Source organism: Paralichthys olivaceus, chromosome 5 (assembly GCF_024713975.1).
Source record: "Paralichthys olivaceus isolate ysfri-2021 chromosome 5, ASM2471397v2, whole genome shotgun sequence".
In the NCBI taxonomy this organism is placed as follows: domain Eukaryota; kingdom Metazoa; phylum Chordata; class Actinopteri; order Pleuronectiformes; family Paralichthyidae; genus Paralichthys; species Paralichthys olivaceus.
The window spans coordinates 23524559-23540523 of NC_091097.1; the positions used below are offsets into that span (position 1 = coordinate 23524559).

Genomic DNA, 15965 nt, shown 5'->3' on the forward strand with positions numbered 1-15965 from the left:
TTGCAAGAAAAATATCATTACAATTTTCAAAAATTTCCTTCAGCAATATTGTCAGTGTTTCGTATCCAGTTGCTTCCTTGATGCAGAGTAAACTCCCTGCTCTTTCATCTCTCTCTGCAAATATGACATTTTGAAAATGATGTGTTAATAAAATATGAATAAAGTAGTGTTTTGACTACATATGTTCTTTTGAATGCTCACTTTCTTCCTTCAGTGATGATGCAAGGGTTCCGTATCCTTTTTTTCTTTGATGAACAGTCTTTCCTGCTCTTTCCAAGATGTGTCTCCTCTGAAGCAGCAGCAACTGCACCATCTGCTGGCGGCAAAGAGAATCATCACCCTAATCCAAACATTTTCCACTTTGTGACCATTGACACTCTGGAGTTCCTTCAACTGTTTTATTGTGCAGGGAAAATAAACTGAAGGTGTCATTTTGTCCTAGTATTGCAAGCCAAAAAAAAAAAATTTGAATTTTCAATCATATCCTTCATTAACTATGTCAGGGTTACATAAACTGTTTTTTCCTTGATGCTGAGTAAACTCACCGCTCTCTCCAAATATGACATTTTGAGACTGACATGTTGAAATGACACGGATAAAGTAGTGTTTTGCTGCCATTCCTGTAATGTTCAACAGATACTGACACCCGCTTCTTGGCAGGTGTTTTATTGTGCTCTGGTGAGATGCCAGGTAAGATAGGAGAAGGGTTTGTATTTCTTACTCAAGCCTGACATGGCAAGATTCATGCCTCTGCTTCAAAGCTACACCATAGCCCTGCGCCTTACGCATAGCCCTGCGCCTTACGCATAGCCCTGCGCCTTACGCATAGCCCTGCGCCTTACGCATAGCCCTGCGCCTTACGCAAAGCCCTGCGTTCTGAAAAACAAGCTCAAGGTGCAACTTTGTTGTATCGTTGCAAGAAAAATATCATTACAATTTTCAAAAATTTCCTTCAGCAATATTGTCAGTGTTTCGTATCCAGTTGCTTCCTTGATGCAGAGTAAACTCCCTGCTCTTTCATCTCTCTCTGCAAATATGACATTTTGAAAATGTGTTAATAAAATATGAATAAAGTAGTGTTTTGACTACATATGTTCTTTTGAATGCTCACTTTCTTCCTTCAGTGATGATGCAAGGGTTCCGTATCCTTTTTTTCTTTGATGAACAGTCTTTCCTGCTCTTTCCAAGATGTGTCTCCTCTGAAGCAGCAGCAACTGCACCATCTGCTGGCGGCAAAGAGAATCATCACCCTAATCCACAGTTTTGCTACTTTGTGACCATTGACACTCTGGAGTTCCTTCAACTGTTTTATTGTGCAGGGAACAATAAACTGAAGGTGTAATTTTGTCTCCTCTGAAGCAGCAGCAACAGCGCCCTCTGCAAAGTAAAGTCTAAAAAGCTTACAGCACCTGGTATTCCCAGGCGGTCTCCCATCCAAGTACTAACCAGGCCCGACCCTGCTTAGCTTCCGAGATCGGACGAGATCGGGCGTGTTCAGGGTGGTATGGCCGTAAGCGATAGACTCCAGCCACAATACCTCCTTTATACATGTGAATCATCACCATCCTCAATTGTTCTGTTGCTTTGCGACCATGGAATCTTGAGGTGTGGGGGGGCGGGGGTTAAATTGTTCTGAAAAACAAGCTCAAGGTGCAATTTTGTCGTATCGTTGCAAGAAAAATATCATTACAATTTTCAAAAATTTCCTTCAGCAATATTGTCAGTGTTTCGTATCCAGTTGCTTCCTTGATGCAGAGTAAACTCCCTGCTCTTTCATCTCTCTCTGCAAATATGACATTTTGAAAATGATGTGTTAATAAAATATGAATAAAGTAGTGTTTTGACTACATATGTTCTTTTGAATGCTCACTTTCTTCCTTCAGTGATGATGCAAGGGTTCCGTATCCTTTTTTTCTTTGATGAACAGTCTTTCCTGCTCTTTCCAAGATGTGTCTCCTCTGAAGCAGCAGCAACAGCGCCCTCTGCTCTTTGCAATGTAAAGTCTAAAAAGCTTACAGCACCTGGTATTCCCAGGCGGTCTCCCATCCAAGTACTAACCAGGCCCGACCCTGCTTAGCTTCCGAGATCGGACGAGATCGGGCGTGTTCAGGGTGGTATGGCCGTAAGCGATAGACTCCAGCCACAATACCTCCTTTATACATGTGAATCATCACCATCCTCAATTGTTCTGTTGCTTTGCGACCATGGAATCTTGAGGTGTGGGGGGGCGGGGGTTAAATTGTTCTGAAAAACAAGCTCAAGGTGCAATTTTGTCGTATCGTTGCAAGAAAAATATCATTACAATTTTCAAAAATTTCCTTCAGCAATATTGTCAGTGTTTCGTATCCAGTTGCTTCCTTGATGCAGAGTAAACTCCCTGCTCTTTCATCTCTCTCTGCAAATATGACATTTTGAAAATGATGTGTTAATAAAATATGAATAAAGTAGTGTTTTGAGTACATATGTTCTTTTGAATGCTCACTTTCTTCCTTCAGTGATGATGCAAGGGTTCCGTATCCTTTTTTTCTTTGATGAACAGTCTTTCCTGCTCTTTCCAAGATGTGTCTCCTCTGAAGCAGCAGCAACTGCACCATCTGCTGGCGGCAAAGAGAATCATCACCCTAATCCAAACATTTTCCACTTTGTGACCATTGACACTCTGGAGTTCCTTCAACTGTTTTATTGTGCAGGGAAAATAAACTGAAGGTGTCATTTTGTCCTAGTATTGCAAGCCAAAAAAAAATAATTTGAATTTTCAATCATATCCTTCATTAACTATGTCAGGGTTACATAAACTGTTTTTTCCTTGATGCTGAGTAAACTCACCGCTCTCTCCAAATATGACATTTTGAGACTGACATGTTGAAATGACACGGATAAAGTAGTGTTTTGACTACATATGGTCTTTTGAATGCTCACTTTCTTCCTTCAGTGATGATGCGAGGGTTCCATATCCTTTTTTTCTTTGATGAATAGTCTTTCCTGCTCTTTCCAAGATGTGTCTCCTCTGAAGCAGCAGCAACAGCGCCCTCTGCTCTTTGCAATGTAAAGTCTAAAAAGCTTACAGCACCTGGTATTCCCAGGCGGTCTCCCATCCAAGTACTAACCAGGCCCGACCCTGCTTAGCTTCCGAGATCGGACGAGATCGGGCGTGTTCAGGGTGGTATGGCCGTAAGCGATAGACTCCAGCCACAATACCTCCTTTATACATGTGAATCATCACCATCATCAATTGTTCTGTTGCTTTGCGACCATGGAATCTTGAGGTGTGGGGGGGCGGGGGTTAAATTGTTCTGAAAAACAAGCTCAAGGTGCAATTTTGTCGTATCGTTGCAAGAAAAATATCATTACAATTTTCAAAAATTTCCTTCAGCAATATTGTCAGTGTTTCGTATCCAGTTGCTTCCTTGATGCAGAGTAAACTCCCTGCTCTTTCATCTCTCTCTGCAAATATGACATTTTGAAAATGTGTTAATAAAATATGAATAAAGTAGTGTTTTGACTACATATGTTCTTTTGAATGCTCACTTTCTTCCTTCAGTGATGATGCAAGGGTTCCGTATCCTTTTTTTCTTTGATGAACAGTCTTTCCTGCTCTTTCCAAGATGTGTCTCCTCTGAAGCAGCAGCAACTGCACCATCTGCTGGCGGCAAAGAGAATCATCACCCTAATCCAAACATTTTCCACTTTGTGACCATTGACACTCTGGAGTTCCTTCAACTGTTTTATTGTGCAGGGAAAATAAACTGAAGGTGTCATTTTGTCCTAGTATTGCAAGCCAAAAAAAAATAATTTGAATTTTCAATCATATCCTTCATTAACTATGTCAGGGTTACATAAACTGTTTTTTCCTTGATGCTGAGTAAACTCACCGCTCTCTCCAAATATGACATTTTGAGACTGACATGTTGAAATGACACGGATAAAGTAGTGTTTTGACTACATATGGTCTTTTGAATGCTCACTTTCTTCCTTCAGTGATGATGCGAGGGTTCCATATCCTTTTTTTCTTTGATGAATAGTCTTTCCTGCTCTTTCCAAGATGTTTCTCCTCTGAAGCAGCAGCAACAGTGCCCTCTGCTCTTTGCAATGTAAAGTCTAAAAAGCTTACAGCACCTGGTATTCCCAGGCGGTCTCCCATCCAAGTACTAACCAGGCCCGACCCTGCTTAGCTTCCGAGATCGGACGAGATCGGGCGTGTTCAGGGTGGTATGGCCGTAAGCGATAGACTCCAGCCACAATACCTCCTTTATACATGTGAATCATCACTCACTCGCAGTTTTGAATCTCTCTTCTGAAATCTCAAAGGACCCCTAGTAGCAAATTCTTTGCAAATAGATTTGGCTCCTCTCAGAAAACGGCTTATGGGACTCTGGTTGGTTATGGTGTATTTACCAGTGTCAGGCCCTGGGGATTCACTGTTCGTCAGTGTCTGTAGTGTAGTGGTTATCACCTTTTCTTAACACGTGAAAGGTCCTCAGCCTGAAACTGGGCAGAAACAACTTCTGTCTCAAAAAAATGTCTATTGCATTAGCCGGGAATCGAACCCGGGCCTCCCGCGTGGCAGGCGAGAATTCTACCACTGAACCACCAATGCATGATTTTTTATAAAGGGCACCCCTTTTTTTTTTTTTTTCTGAAACTTTTCCAACTCAGATGGAAAGAAAGGTTGCTGCCATTCCTGTAATGTTCAACAGATACTGACACCCGCTTCTTGGCAGGTGTTTTATTGTGCTCTGGTGAGGTGCCAGGTAAGATAGGAGAAGGGTTTGTATTTCTTACTCAAGCCTGACATGGCAAGATTCATGCCTCTGCTTCAAAGCTACACCATAGCCCTGCGCCTTACGCATAGCCCTGCGCCTTACGCATAGCCCTGCGCCTTACGCATAGCCCTGCGCCTTACGCATAGCCCTGCGCCTTACGCATAGCCCTGCGCCTTACGCATAGCCCTGCGCCTTACGCATAGCCCTGCGCCTTACGCATAGCCCTGCGCCTTACGCATAGCCCTGCGCCTTACGCATAGCCCTGCGCCTTACGCATAGCCCTGCGCCTTACGCAAAGCCCTGCGTTCTGAAAAACAAGCTCAAGGTGCAACTTTGTTGTATCGTTGCAAGAAAAAAATCATTACAATTTTCAAAAATTTCCTTCAGCAATATTGTCAGTGTTTCGTATCCAGTTGCTTCCTTGATGCAGAGTAAACTCCCTGCTCTTTCATCTCTCTCTGCAAATATGACATTTTGAAAATGATATGTTAATAAAATATGAATAAAGTAGTGTTTTGACTACATATGTTCTTTTGAATGCTCACTTTCTTCCTTCAGTGATGATGCAAGGGTTCCGTATCCTTTTTTTCTTTGATGAACAGTCTTTCCTGCTCTTTCCAAGATGTGTCTCCTCTGAAGCAGCAGCAACTGCACCATCTGCTGGCGGCAAAGAGAATCATCACCCTAATCCACAGTTTTGCTACTTTGTGACCATTGACACTCTGGAGTTCCTTCAACTGTTTTATTGTGCAGGGAAAATAAACTGAAGGTGTAATTTTGTCTCCTCTGAAGCAGCAGCAACAGCGCCCTCTGCAAAGTAAAGTCTAAAAAGCTTACAGCACCTGGTATTCCCAGGCGGTCTCCCATCCAAGTACTAACCAGGCCCGACCCTGCTTAGCTTCCGAGATCGGACGAGATCGGGCGTGTTCAGGGTGGTATGGCCGTAAGCGATAGACTCCAGCCACAATACCTCCTTTATACATGTGAATCATCACCATCCTCAATTGTTCTGTTGCTTTGCGACCATGGAATCTTGAGGTGTGGGGGGGCGGGGGTTAAATTGTTCTGAAAAACAAGCTCAAGGTGCAATTTTGTCGTATCGTTGCAAGAAAAATATCATTACAATTTTCAAAAATTTCCTTCAGCAATATTGTCAGTGTTTCGTATCCAGTTGCTTCCTTGATGCAGAGTAAACTCCCTGCTCTTTCATCTCTCTCTGCAAATATGACATTTTGAAAATGATGTGTTAATAAAATATGAATAAAGTAGTGTTTTGACTACATATGTTCTTTTGAATGCTCACTTTCTTCCTTCAGTGATGATGCAAGGGTTCCGTATCCTTTTTTTCTTTGATGAACAGTCTTTCCTGCTCTTTCCAAGATGTGTCTCCTCTGAAGCAGCAGCAACAGCGCCCTCTGCTCTTTGCAATGTAAAGTCTAAAAAGCTTACAGCACCTGGTATTCCCAGGCGGTCTCCCATCCAAGTACTAACCAGGCCCGACCCTGCTTAGCTTCCGAGATCGGACGAGATCGGGCGTGTTCAGGGTGGTATGGCCGTAAGCGATAGACTCCAGCCACAATACCTCCTTTATACATGTGAATCATCACCATCCTCAATTGTTCTGTTGCTTTGCGACCATGGAATCTTGAGGTGTGGGGGGGCGGGGGTTAAATTGTTCTGAAAAACAAGCTCAAGGTGCAATTTTGTCGTATCGTTGCAAGAAAAATATCATTACAATTTTCAAAAATTTCCTTCAGCAATATTGTCAGTGTTTCGTATCCAGTTGCTTCCTTGATGCAGAGTAAACTCCCTGCTCTTTCATCTCTCTCTGCAAATATGACATTTTGAAAATGATGTGTTAATAAAATATGAATAAAGTAGTGTTTTGAGTACATATGTTCTTTTGAATGCTCACTTTCTTCCTTCAGTGATGATGCAAGGGTTCCGTATCCTTTTTTTCTTTGATGAACAGTCTTTCCTGCTCTTTCCAAGATGTGTCTCCTCTGAAGCAGCAGCAACTGCACCATCTGCTGGCGGCAAAGAGAATCATCACCCTAATCCAAACATTTTCCACTTTGTGACCATTGACACTCTGGAGTTCCTTCAACTGTTTTATTGTGCAGGGAAAATAAACTGAAGGTGTCATTTTGTCCTAGTATTGCAAGCCAAAAAAAAATAATTTGAATTTTCAATCATATCCTTCATTAACTATGTCAGGGTTACATAAACTGTTTTTTCCTTGATGCTGAGTAAACTCACCGCTCTCTCCAAATATGACATTTTGAGACTGACATGTTGAAATGACACGGATAAAGTAGTGTTTTGACTACATATGGTCTTTTGAATGCTCACTTTCTTCCTTCAGTGATGATGCGAGGGTTCCATATCCTTTTTTTCTTTGATGAATAGTCTTTCCTGCTCTTTCCAAGATGTGTCTCCTCTGAAGCAGCAGCAACAGCGCCCTCTGCTCTTTGCAATGTAAAGTCTAAAAAGCTTACAGCACCTGGTATTCCCAGGCGGTCTCCCATCCAAGTACTAACCAGGCCCGACCCTGCTTAGCTTCCGAGATCGGACGAGATCGGGCGTGTTCAGGGTGGTATGGCCGTAAGCGATAGACTCCAGCCACAATACCTCCTTTATACATGTGAATCATCACCATCATCAATTGTTCTGTTGCTTTGCGACCATGGAATCTTGAGGTGTGGGGGGGCGGGGGTTAAATTGTTCTGAAAAACAAGCTCAAGGTGCAATTTTGTCGTATCGTTGCAAGAAAAATATCATTACAATTTTCAAAAATTTCCTTCAGCAATATTGTCAGTGTTTCGTATCCAGTTGCTTCCTTGATGCAGAGTAAACTCCCTGCTCTTTCATCTCTCTCTGCAAATATGACATTTTGAAAATGTGTTAATAAAATATGAATAAAGTAGTGTTTTGACTACATATGTTCTTTTGAATGCTCACTTTCTTCCTTCAGTGATGATGCAAGGGTTCCGTATCCTTTTTTTCTTTGATGAACAGTCTTTCCTGCTCTTTCCAAGATGTGTCTCCTCTGAAGCAGCAGCAACTGCACCATCTGCTGGCGGCAAAGAGAATCATCACCCTAATCCAAACATTTTCCACTTTGTGACCATTGACACTCTGGAGTTCCTTCAACTGTTTTATTGTGCAGGGAAAATAAACTGAAGGTGTCATTTTGTCCTAGTATTGCAAGCCAAAAAAAAATAATTTGAATTTTCAATCATATCCTTCATTAACTATGTCAGGGTTACATAAACTGTTTTTTCCTTGATGCTGAGTAAACTCACCGCTCTCTCCAAATATGACATTTTGAGACTGACATGTTGAAATGACACGGATAAAGTAGTGTTTTGACTACATATGGTCTTTTGAATGCTCACTTTCTTCCTTCAGTGATGATGCGAGGGTTCCATATCCTTTTTTTCTTTGATGAATAGTCTTTCCTGCTCTTTCCAAGATGTTTCTCCTCTGAAGCAGCAGCAACAGTGCCCTCTGCTCTTTGCAATGTAAAGTCTAAAAAGCTTACAGCACCTGGTATTCCCAGGCGGTCTCCCATCCAAGTACTAACCAGGCCCGACCCTGCTTAGCTTCCGAGATCGGACGAGATCGGGCGTGTTCAGGGTGGTATGGCCGTAAGCGATAGACTCCAGCCACAATACCTCCTTTATACATGTGAATCATCACTCACTCGCAGTTTTGAATCTCTCTTCTGAAATCTCAAAGGACCCCTAGTAGCAAATTCTTTGCAAATAGATTTGGCTCCTCTCAGAAAACGGCTTATGGGACTCTGGTTGGTTATGGTGTATTTACCAGTGTCAGGCCCTGGGGATTCACTGTTCGTCAGTGTCTGTAGTGTAGTGGTTATCACCTTTTCTTAACACGTGAAAGGTCCTCAGCCTGAAACTGGGCAGAAACAACTTCTGTCTCAAAAAAATGTCTATTGCATTAGCCGGGAATCGAACCCGGGCCTCCCGCGTGGCAGGCGAGAATTCTACCACTGAACCACCAATGCATGATTTTTTATAAAGGGCACCCCTTTTTTTTTTTTTTTCTGAAACTTTTCCAACTCAGATGGAAAGAAAGGTTGCTGCCATTCCTGTAATGTTCAACAGATACTGACACCCGCTTCTTGGCAGGTGTTTTATTGTGCTCTGGTGAGGTGCCAGGTAAGATAGGAGAAGGGTTTGTATTTCTTACTCAAGCCTGACATGGCAAGATTCATGCCTCTGCTTCAAAGCTACACCATAGCCCTGCGCCTTACGCATAGCCCTGCGCCTTACGCATAGCCCTGCGCCTTACGCATAGCCCTGCGCCTTACGCATAGCCCTGCGCCTTACGCATAGCCCTGCGCCTTACGCATAGCCCTGCGCCTTACGCATAGCCCTGCGCCTTACGCATAGCCCTGCGCCTTACGCATAGCCCTGCGCCTTACGCATAGCCCTGCGCCTTACGCATAGCCCTGCGCCTTACGCATAGCCCTGCGCCTTACGCAAAGCCCTGCGTTCTGAAAAACAAGCTCAAGGTGCAACTTTGTTGTATCGTTGCAAGAAAAAAATCATTACAATTTTCAAAAATTTCCTTCAGCAATATTGTCAGTGTTTCGTATCCAGTTGCTTCCTTGATGCAGAGTAAACTCCCTGCTCTTTCATCTCTCTCTGCAAATATGACATTTTGAAAATGATATGTTAATAAAATATGAATAAAGTAGTGTTTTGACTACATATGTTCTTTTGAATGCTCACTTTCTTCCTTCAGTGATGATGCAAGGGTTCCGTATCCTTTTTTTCTTTGATGAACAGTCTTTCCTGCTCTTTCCAAGATGTGTCTCCTCTGAAGCAGCAGCAACTGCACCATCTGCTGGCGGCAAAGAGAATCATCACCCTAATCCACAGTTTTGCTACTTTGTGACCATTGACACTCTGGAGTTCCTTCAACTGTTTTATTGTGCAGGGAAAATAAACTGAAGGTGTAATTTTGTCTCCTCTGAAGCAGCAGCAACAGCGCCCTCTGCAAAGTAAAGTCTAAAAAGCTTACAGCACCTGGTATTCCCAGGCGGTCTCCCATCCAAGTACTAACCAGGCCCGACCCTGCTTAGCTTCCGAGATCGGACGAGATCGGGCGTGTTCAGGGTGGTATGGCCGTAAGCGATAGACTCCAGCCACAATACCTCCTTTATACATGTGAATCATCACCATCCTCAATTGTTCTGTTGCTTTGCGACCATGGAATCTTGAGGTGTGGGGGGGCGGGGGTTAAATTGTTCTGAAAAACAAGCTCAAGGTGCAATTTTGTCGTATCGTTGCAAGAAAAATATCATTACAATTTTCAAAAATTTCCTTCAGCAATATTGTCAGTGTTTCGTATCCAGTTGCTTCCTTGATGCAGAGTAAACTCCCTGCTCTTTCATCTCTCTCTGCAAATATGACATTTTGAAAATGATGTGTTAATAAAATATGAATAAAGTAGTGTTTTGACTACATATGTTCTTTTGAATGCTCACTTTCTTCCTTCAGTGATGATGCAAGGGTTCCGTATCCTTTTTTTCTTTGATGAACAGTCTTTCCTGCTCTTTCCAAGATGTGTCTCCTCTGAAGCAGCAGCAACAGCGCCCTCTGCTCTTTGCAATGTAAAGTCTAAAAAGCTTACAGCACCTGGTATTCCCAGGCGGTCTCCCATCCAAGTACTAACCAGGCCCGACCCTGCTTAGCTTCCGAGATCGGACGAGATCGGGCGTGTTCAGGGTGGTATGGCCGTAAGCGATAGACTCCAGCCACAATACCTCCTTTATACATGTGAATCATCACCATCCTCAATTGTTCTGTTGCTTTGCGACCATGGAATCTTGAGGTGTGGGGGGGCGGGGGTTAAATTGTTCTGAAAAACAAGCTCAAGGTGCAATTTTGTCGTATCGTTGCAAGAAAAATATCATTACAATTTTCAAAAATTTCCTTCAGCAATATTGTCAGTGTTTCGTATCCAGTTGCTTCCTTGATGCAGAGTAAACTCCCTGCTCTTTCATCTCTCTCTGCAAATATGACATTTTGAAAATGATGTGTTAATAAAATATGAATAAAGTAGTGTTTTGAGTACATATGTTCTTTTGAATGCTCACTTTCTTCCTTCAGTGATGATGCAAGGGTTCCGTATCCTTTTTTTCTTTGATGAACAGTCTTTCCTGCTCTTTCCAAGATGTGTCTCCTCTGAAGCAGCAGCAACTGCACCATCTGCTGGCGGCAAAGAGAATCATCACCCTAATCCAAACATTTTCCACTTTGTGACCATTGACACTCTGGAGTTCCTTCAACTGTTTTATTGTGCAGGGAAAATAAACTGAAGGTGTCATTTTGTCCTAGTATTGCAAGCCAAAAAAAAATAATTTGAATTTTCAATCATATCCTTCATTAACTATGTCAGGGTTACATAAACTGTTTTTTCCTTGATGCTGAGTAAACTCACCGCTCTCTCCAAATATGACATTTTGAGACTGACATGTTGAAATGACACGGATAAAGTAGTGTTTTGACTACATATGGTCTTTTGAATGCTCACTTTCTTCCTTCAGTGATGATGCGAGGGTTCCATATCCTTTTTTTCTTTGATGAATAGTCTTTCCTGCTCTTTCCAAGATGTGTCTCCTCTGAAGCAGCAGCAACAGCGCCCTCTGCTCTTTGCAATGTAAAGTCTAAAAAGCTTACAGCACCTGGTATTCCCAGGCGGTCTCCCATCCAAGTACTAACCAGGCCCGACCCTGCTTAGCTTCCGAGATCGGACGAGATCGGGCGTGTTCAGGGTGGTATGGCCGTAAGCGATAGACTCCAGCCACAATACCTCCTTTATACATGTGAATCATCACCATCATCAATTGTTCTGTTGCTTTGCGACCATGGAATCTTGAGGTGTGGGGGGGCGGGGGTTAAATTGTTCTGAAAAACAAGCTCAAGGTGCAATTTTGTCGTATCGTTGCAAGAAAAATATCATTACAATTTTCAAAAATTTCCTTCAGCAATATTGTCAGTGTTTCGTATCCAGTTGCTTCCTTGATGCAGAGTAAACTCCCTGCTCTTTCATCTCTCTCTGCAAATATGACATTTTGAAAATGTGTTAATAAAATATGAATAAAGTAGTGTTTTGACTACATATGTTCTTTTGAATGCTCACTTTCTTCCTTCAGTGATGATGCAAGGGTTCCGTATCCTTTTTTTCTTTGATGAACAGTCTTTCCTGCTCTTTCCAAGATGTGTCTCCTCTGAAGCAGCAGCAACTGCACCATCTGCTGGCGGCAAAGAGAATCATCACCCTAATCCAAACATTTTCCACTTTGTGACCATTGACACTCTGGAGTTCCTTCAACTGTTTTATTGTGCAGGGAAAATAAACTGAAGGTGTCATTTTGTCCTAGTATTGCAAGCCAAAAAAAAATAATTTGAATTTTCAATCATATCCTTCATTAACTATGTCAGGGTTACATAAACTGTTTTTTCCTTGATGCTGAGTAAACTCACCGCTCTCTCCAAATATGACATTTTGAGACTGACATGTTGAAATGACACGGATAAAGTAGTGTTTTGACTACATATGGTCTTTTGAATGCTCACTTTCTTCCTTCAGTGATGATGCGAGGGTTCCATATCCTTTTTTTCTTTGATGAATAGTCTTTCCTGCTCTTTCCAAGATGTTTCTCCTCTGAAGCAGCAGCAACAGTGCCCTCTGCTCTTTGCAATGTAAAGTCTAAAAAGCTTACAGCACCTGGTATTCCCAGGCGGTCTCCCATCCAAGTACTAACCAGGCCCGACCCTGCTTAGCTTCCGAGATCGGACGAGATCGGGCGTGTTCAGGGTGGTATGGCCGTAAGCGATAGACTCCAGCCACAATACCTCCTTTATACATGTGAATCATCACTCACTCGCAGTTTTGAATCTCTCTTCTGAAATCTCAAAGGACCCCTAGTAGCAAATTCTTTGCAAATAGATTTGGCTCCTCTCAGAAAACGGCTTATGGGACTCTGGTTGGTTATGGTGTATTTACCAGTGTCAGGCCCTGGGGATTCACTGTTCGTCAGTGTCTGTAGTGTAGTGGTTATCACCTTTTCTTAACACGTGAAAGGTCCTCAGCCTGAAACTGGGCAGAAACAACTTCTGTCTCAAAAAAATGTCTATTGCATTAGCCGGGAATCGAACCCGGGCCTCCCGCGCGGCCCTCGAGAAAAGTTTAGCTAAACCGACCTAAACGCTTTTTAACATGCATTTCAATGATAGTGCTGAACCACAGTGTGGATGTAATATTCTTTTGGCCACTCTTCCGGCTGTGGCGCTGTTCCGACTTTTTCTATAGACTCGCGGTCCTCCGATATTTCTTTTTTTCCTTCAGGCAAACCTCTAACGACAGACGGTCATAAAAGCGTGCATATTCACTGTCTACTGTTGATGTCATTACGTGTTCTTACAGGGGCTGTGCATCATTCAAACATTCAAGTCATTTTCATTCGTCAAAGGTAAGACACGTTGTTTTATTTTCATAAAAGTTAGCCTGCTTTCTGATAACATTAGTTCGCTGCTGCTGCTTATTCGCTTGGTTGATGCGATAGAACTGCCCGGAATTAAGTTTGGGGTAATTATGGACTAAATAATGAATGAACATCATGCTATTTGTTGAGATTGTGTGTGGTTTTTAGGTTGTTGCTTAATATCATATATTCGTCAGCGCGGTATTGACAGTAATGTCGTGTCAGCAGTTGCCTAGCACCACTCGCAGGGTAACGCAGAAGATTTGTGGTGAAATAACACGTCAAAGTATGAATGGACATGATCGTTTTATATAGCTATATGCATAGTTTTCATGACGTGACGTTAAATAGTCTTGTCAGTCCGTTTATATCAATCTTTTGTTGATAAGTTAACTATAGCCTACCTCAGCATTGCTCACTTGCTAAGAGACTGACGCTACAAACGTGTGTTGAAATTACGTGATAACATGATTGTATTTCATATTTTTGTGTATCTGGTTTTGATGTCGTGATGTTAACTCATCTTTACACCATGGATCTGTTACTCCTAAGATGTCTGACTAGTTAGGCTACATATTGCATCAACTAAAACAGCTGTACTACTAAGGGATTGATACCATCTCTTTTTTTAAAATACAAATGTGATATTAATATGTTCAAATTCATTTGGCAGAACTAGTAGTGCCAGAGTAGACTTTCAGACAAGCAGTAGATTGTCAAGAGAGTATTAATCAAGTGTAATAAGACTTTGATCTAGGCATTCACTTCTCCTACCCCCCCCCTCTCTCTCACACACACATAACTGCTCTCCAACTCCTGCTGCAAAGACCGTCCCACCCCCCTGTTGTTTTCGCGCCCACACACACACACACTGTGAGTAGATAAGGATCAGAGAGGTGTGATAAACTATTGTCTTGACCCTATGAACTATTTCACTGCAAGCCCCCCCACACACACACGCACACACTGTACTTCCTCCCAGACTCAGAGGTGTGAGAAACTATTGCCTTTACCCTCTGAACTATTTGACTGAAGTTCATAGAAGATAACCCAAACTTATGTTTTTACTTTATGGTAGGTCAAGATGCAGAGGGCGGTGTTCTTCCCAGGTAAACTCAGTGTTGTGTTCCGCAAGGGACCAGGTGGATTTCTCTTACAGGAACCCTCTGCAGAAGCCAGACGGATCAAGGATGACCCCACTCGTCAGGACAGGTCTGCCCTGAGAGAGGACCTCGTGCGGCAGAATGCCCTGGCTGCGGTTCGTCAGAGAGGGGGTGATGCCTCAGACAGGACGGAGGTGCTAGGAGACTACATCCTGCAGTTTGGCAAGTATAAAGGGAAGGCTTTCAGGTGGCTTTTGGAGAATGATGTTGGCTCTACATGTTACCTTGTCAAGGATATGCGTAAGGAGGAGGCTGCAGGTCGTTTCAGGCCCGAGGGGCATAGCAAGGATAGTCTACTGTCCTTTGTGAATTATGCTCTGAGTTTTGCAGAGATCCAGTCTCTCCTCGCCTACGAGGCCAGGGGAGAGGGTGTGGTGACAGCCACATCAGAGGACGACCAGCTGGTTGGCTTTGGCGACAGGGCCAAGAGCACCTGGAAGGAGGAAGAGACAAGACCCACAACCAGACCCACAACCACACCCACAACCAACAGTCCGCCTCTGCAGATTCTGCCGCTTGGAACTGAAACAGGGACCAAACAGCCCTCACATTCACACGGGCTTCCCTGGAGTGGCAGGGAAATACATTCAAGGATATGTGTTCCTCCCAACCGCAATAAGACTCTACAACTCATCTCCCTCTGTCAGAGCCACCATCACAGAACTGCACTAACATACCTGTCACCTTTGCACCATGTACCCTGCACTACACTACGTGTGTTAATTTAAACCACTTTAATATTACAGACCTTTTTATAGAATAATATTGTCTTTTGCACATCCAGTCCACGTATTCTTACACTGCCAGTATATTGTATAGTCAAGTACTGATATTTATACCCTATTATATATTATATATCATATCATATTATATCATACTCTGCATATTCTCTGTATATTCTTTGGATTTACAAGTCTATATACACATATTTATACATGTGTACATGCTATTATTATATTATTATTATCACTACTACTACTACTATTATTAATATTATATATACTATTGCTGCCATTATTACTATATACTGCTATTATATTGGTATAATTACTGTCTATATAAATATATATTATGTTATATTGTATACTATATATATATATATAAATATATACTGTACTAATATTCTTATATACTGTCTAACAATAACATTACCATCATATCATTATTACTATTATCATCACATTGCCACTGCACTATTTGTCTGCCTATTCATCTTGTGTTTCTGTTTTGTTCTTTTTACCTAAATGTTTTGTTTTGTTTTGTTCTATTGCATTGTGTTTTGTTGTGTTCCGATACACAAGCTGCTATGACACCTTAATTTCCCTCCGGGGATGAATAAAGTACTCTATCTATCTATCTATCTATCTTATTGCCCATCAAAGGTGTACTCTTTGTACAGAGATAAGGGCATGGCCAAGGAGATGAGCTGGCCCGAGTTTCAGCAGTCTCCTTTCTATGAGGCTGAGAGACAAAGAACTGTGGAAGAAAGGAAGAAATGATTTCCCTGTATACCCATTG

General features: G+C 42.3%; 14 non-coding genes across 14 annotated transcripts; all 14 read right to left on the reverse strand.

Moving 5' to 3' along the window:
- Window positions 1-1397: 1397 nt before the first annotated feature.
- On the reverse strand, window positions 1398-1516 carry LOC138408847 (5S ribosomal RNA). The gene has a single exon (XR_011242168.1). It is a non-coding gene; the product is annotated as a 5S ribosomal RNA (ribosomal RNA).
- Window positions 1517-2009: 493 nt separating this feature from the next.
- Window positions 2010-2128, reverse strand: LOC138408858 (5S ribosomal RNA). Its single transcript, XR_011242179.1, has one exon. It is a non-coding gene; the product is annotated as a 5S ribosomal RNA (ribosomal RNA).
- A 930-nt stretch (window positions 2129-3058) lies between these two features.
- LOC138408869 (5S ribosomal RNA) lies at window positions 3059-3177 on the reverse strand. Its single transcript, XR_011242190.1, has one exon. It is a non-coding gene; the product is annotated as a 5S ribosomal RNA (ribosomal RNA).
- A 927-nt stretch (window positions 3178-4104) lies between these two features.
- Window positions 4105-4223, reverse strand: LOC138408880 (5S ribosomal RNA). Its single transcript, XR_011242201.1, has one exon. It is a non-coding gene; the product is annotated as a 5S ribosomal RNA (ribosomal RNA).
- Window positions 4224-4526: 303 nt separating this feature from the next.
- On the reverse strand, window positions 4527-4597 carry trnag-gcc (transfer RNA glycine (anticodon GCC)). Its single transcript has one exon. It is a non-coding gene; the product is annotated as a tRNA-Gly (tRNA).
- Window positions 4598-5593: 996 nt separating this feature from the next.
- Window positions 5594-5712, reverse strand: LOC138408891 (5S ribosomal RNA). The gene has a single exon (XR_011242212.1). It is a non-coding gene; the product is annotated as a 5S ribosomal RNA (ribosomal RNA).
- Window positions 5713-6205: 493 nt separating this feature from the next.
- LOC138408902 (5S ribosomal RNA) lies at window positions 6206-6324 on the reverse strand. Its single transcript, XR_011242223.1, has one exon. It is a non-coding gene; the product is annotated as a 5S ribosomal RNA (ribosomal RNA).
- A 930-nt stretch (window positions 6325-7254) lies between these two features.
- Window positions 7255-7373, reverse strand: LOC138408913 (5S ribosomal RNA). The gene has a single exon (XR_011242234.1). It is a non-coding gene; the product is annotated as a 5S ribosomal RNA (ribosomal RNA).
- Window positions 7374-8300: 927 nt separating this feature from the next.
- Window positions 8301-8419, reverse strand: LOC138408924 (5S ribosomal RNA). Its single transcript, XR_011242245.1, has one exon. It is a non-coding gene; the product is annotated as a 5S ribosomal RNA (ribosomal RNA).
- A 303-nt stretch (window positions 8420-8722) lies between these two features.
- Window positions 8723-8793, reverse strand: trnag-gcc (transfer RNA glycine (anticodon GCC)). The gene has a single exon. It is a non-coding gene; the product is annotated as a tRNA-Gly (tRNA).
- Window positions 8794-9808: 1015 nt separating this feature from the next.
- Window positions 9809-9927, reverse strand: LOC138408936 (5S ribosomal RNA). Its single transcript, XR_011242257.1, has one exon. It is a non-coding gene; the product is annotated as a 5S ribosomal RNA (ribosomal RNA).
- A 493-nt stretch (window positions 9928-10420) lies between these two features.
- On the reverse strand, window positions 10421-10539 carry LOC138408947 (5S ribosomal RNA). The gene has a single exon (XR_011242268.1). It is a non-coding gene; the product is annotated as a 5S ribosomal RNA (ribosomal RNA).
- Window positions 10540-11469: 930 nt separating this feature from the next.
- LOC138408958 (5S ribosomal RNA) lies at window positions 11470-11588 on the reverse strand. The gene has a single exon (XR_011242279.1). It is a non-coding gene; the product is annotated as a 5S ribosomal RNA (ribosomal RNA).
- A 927-nt stretch (window positions 11589-12515) lies between these two features.
- LOC138408969 (5S ribosomal RNA) lies at window positions 12516-12634 on the reverse strand. The gene has a single exon (XR_011242290.1). It is a non-coding gene; the product is annotated as a 5S ribosomal RNA (ribosomal RNA).
- Between the last annotated feature and the right edge of the window lie 3331 nt (window positions 12635-15965).